The following is a 4,217-nucleotide window of genomic DNA, read 5'->3' on the forward strand; positions in this document are numbered from 1 at the left end:
TCTTAGCAAGCCGTGTAAACAGAGCCATATTTTTTTTTTTGAACATTAACATTAGCAGCGTCATTCTGAACATAGGCTAATAAACTTCGTTAGCACTTTATACAACAACATTAACATGCCAAAACACCATATATCTAACTATACTTGACCGACTGCACATATCTGCCTACGAGCCTCTAGTCATATTACACTTATACATAGAAAGGGACGAGTACTATCGTGCCCGAGATTATATATACACAAAATAGTACCACTGATATAAGGTACCGGAACGACTGGAGCGCTGTAGAGTACTGCTGGCAGAGCTCCTAAGGATCAAGTCCACCTGTCTGCTGACCTGCGCGGCATGGAACGCAGCGTCCACAAGAAGGGATGTCAGTACGAATAGTGTACCGAGTATGTAAGGCATAGAAAATAATACAAGCAGTAACATAGAGTACGATTAATAATATCATGGAGTCACAGGGCATATAACGAGGCGAGAAAGTAACCTGTGCATAGGAAGGCCCCTTTTCAGGCCGGCTGTCATGTAGGCTTGTCCTTTCGTCTTTGAAACGTTTCTTTTCATAAGCATAGGAATTAACATTTATATATTACTTATTCTCGTGTACAGAAAACAGTACATTTCAGTAACGGTACCTTTTGCTCACATTTACAGACGCCGAATACAATCGGCTCTCCCAAGCCCCCTCCCCAACGGTGTCCCAACACATTAAATCATATATAGGTAGCATACATTATATATATATATACAGACGCCGCGTACGACTCTCCCATATCCCACGTCCGGGCATCCAGCGTCCAGGATGGAATCCAGCTGAATCAGGTGGTGATATAACAGTGACCCTTCCCCTTTCCCCATACACATATACATATACATTTGCTTATCTTTTATACATATACACGTCTCATATACAATTACTTATCTTAGTTATATATACATATCCATACACATATACCTGTTTTATATACATATATCGTATAAGCACACAAGAGCCAAGGAAAATCATGTATCCATTGGAGTGACGTAAGGTCGGTGACCTCCGATGACGTTATGGAATGCTAGTTATAGCTTTGTCTCACCTTGAAGGAACAAGTATTTTAAGGCGAGACTATCAACGGAGAATAGTATTACAGTGACCGTAGAATGAAATCGTGGGCATCATAGATGACCGTCATAGGCTTTGGAGTCAAAGAAAATAAAGATATAGCTAGGAAATATAAATACGATTCAAAAATTAGTGTATCACTTTCATGTTTACATAAGATACTTAGCTTAGTCATCTTAGTCATAGAGTCGTTCCGGTCGTACATATCAAAGGTACATTCTCTTGTCTAACATTGTAATTATCATTATCCTCATAGAAACATTCTCGTTAGAGTAGTCATAGTACTTATCATTCGGTACTGAGGTCGGGATCAAAAGTCCCCCTTGGATTTACTTCTAGTTAGTCAACCAAGGCTATAGGAAAATCCGAGAGTAACGGGCCCACCTCGGGCCGGATGAGGTAGCGCGTACTAGTTGCATATGTTACATGTCGTGTCATTACTTGTGAGGGTTCTAGGGTAATCGGGTCCCATTTATGCAAGTTATAGGGGTCTAGGAGGTTTTTCCGACCATTGGCACACTTTCTAGTTCAATTCTATTGAACAAAAGGTAGAAAACTTTAGGTGCGGATTCCGGGGAACAGAGTTGTCCCCGAGGCTCGTACCCAACTTATTTCTGCTAAGACATGCCATAGAAAGATGGGTGAAGCCTTACATACCTCTTTCCGCTCCTTTGGCCATCCCGAATTCAACTCGCAAATCCGCCAAAATCTACAAATTGGTCAAGTTTACCAAACATGATTAGTGCCTTTAGAATTGAATTCTTAAAATGATACTTGGCTACCGAAATTTCGGTAGCACTTCCTCTGTAAATATACCATCCTCAACATTCAACTTAGTCAAATTCCAATCAATCACAATCCGGGAATTCAAACCCGGCCAAACTATCAACATAAACTCAACAACCACACTAGCAATTTCCATATTCAACTCAAGGTACATTCCAACACTTTAATTAGCATTCTACTTCCTTCAAGACTTTCCAATTTCAATAAAACAACAACCTTATAATACATATTCCAACAACATCATACTAATATCATTACATACCATCCATACAAGAACATTATTTTCAATATACACAACCTTCCAATTGCCAATACCTCACCAAACTTATCAAGTCTTTATTTGCGATATAACATCTACAACACAACGACTAAGATATTAATTACAACTCGCTCATTATTCTTTCACAACTCACCAACACATTAAGTATACACGGCCACATACACACCACACACTACACGGCCATATCATGCACACACAACTACATTCTATCCAAATTCATTCCACTTCCATTTTCCACATATCATTTACAACCATAACAACCAAACACTAGACAACATAATTGAATCATGACTCCTACACACATATATATATATATGCACGGCCATATACTATATTTCTCTCCTTCATGAATTTCATCCATTTTAGCATACTACAACACATATAAACCATGTATAACACATAAAACAAGATTAGAATTCACCTTTCTTCTTCAACTTCTCACTTGGCTACAACTTGGCAACTTGGATGTTTGTGAGTTTGTCTTGCTCCAACAACAACTCCACCTTGTTAAGCACCCTTTACTTGGTAGGAATTGATTTTTGAAAGAATTTTTATCAATTTTTCTTGGCAATTTTTCTCTTGGGCGAAAGGCCTTGAGGTTTTTCTCCTTCTTTTCTCTCTTTTACTTTCTTGAAATTTCTAGAGATTTTGGTGATAAGGATGACTTAGTCATCTTTTTTATTCACCAATTTTATTCAATTTGGGCCTAGCCCATGTACATGGCCGGTTGGGCCTCTCCTTTTTACTTGAAATTTCAAGCCCAATTGTATTGGCTAGTTCTTGTAATTCATGGAAGGTATTTTTCCAATTTCCAATTTTACCCTTCGTCGTTCTCCATATTTTCACTTCTAGACTTTTCATAAGCAACTCATGTGCCAAACAAAATAAAATATTGCCTTGCTTGTTGTTTTCCCGCGATTGTCTTGAATTATCCGATTGCATAAAATGCGGGATATAACAAAGACATGGAAAACAGAATGGACTGATTCAAGTTCTGGAGGCAAGTCCAATTCATAAGCTACTTGACCCACCTTCTGGATAATCTTATAGGGTCCAGTGTATCGTGGACTTAACTTTCCTTTCTTACCAAATCTCATCACTCCTTTCATTGGTGACACCTTTAAGAATACACAATCATCAACTTGAAATTCTAAGTCTCGCCGGCGATTGTCCGCATATGATATTTGGCGACTTTGGGCTGTCAATAATTGATCTCGGATCACCTTGACTTTTTCTACTGCTTGTTGAATCAACTCATGGCCTATTAGCTGTACTTCTCCTATTTTAAACCTTCCAATTGGGGATCTACACTTCCTTCCATATAAAGCTTCATAAGGAGCCATTTGGATACTGGAATGATAGCTATTGTTGCATGCAAAATCAATAAGAGGTATGTGGTCATCCCAACTACCATCGAAATCTAGTACACATGCCCGTAGCCTATCTTCCAAGGTATGAATAGTACGTTCGGCTTGCCCATCAGTTTGCAGATGAAATGCCGTGCTGAGCTTTACTTGAGTACCTAGACCTTCTTGGAAAGATTTCCAGAACTTGGCTGTAAATTGCGCTCCTCTATCTGTCATAATGGATATCGGAATACCATGGAGTCGCAAAATATCCTTGAGATACAACCTTGCATAATCTTCTGCTGAGTATGTGGTTCTGACTGGAAGAAAATGAGCTGCTTTTGTGAGTCTGTCCACGATCACCCATATGGAACCATACTTGCCTCGGGAACGAGGTAGCCCCGCAATAAAATCCATGTTGATCATTTCCCATTTCCAAGTAGGGATTTCCATTGCTTGCAACAATCCTCCTGGCTTTTGATGTTCGATTTTCACTTGCTGGCAATTTGGACATTGAGCTACAAATTCTGCTATGTCTTTCTTCATGCCATCCCACTAATATATCAACTTGAGATCATGATACATCTTCGTTGCACCTGGGTGAATAGAATACCGAGAATAATGAGCTTCTTCGAGGATTCGATGACGTAATTTTGCAACATTTGGAACACATAGCCTGCCTCGGTATCTAAGAAT

The sequence above is a fragment of the Lycium barbarum genome, chromosome 2 (genome assembly GCF_019175385.1).
Source record: "Lycium barbarum isolate Lr01 chromosome 2, ASM1917538v2, whole genome shotgun sequence".
Lineage (NCBI taxonomy): Eukaryota > Viridiplantae > Streptophyta > Magnoliopsida > Solanales > Solanaceae > Lycium > Lycium barbarum.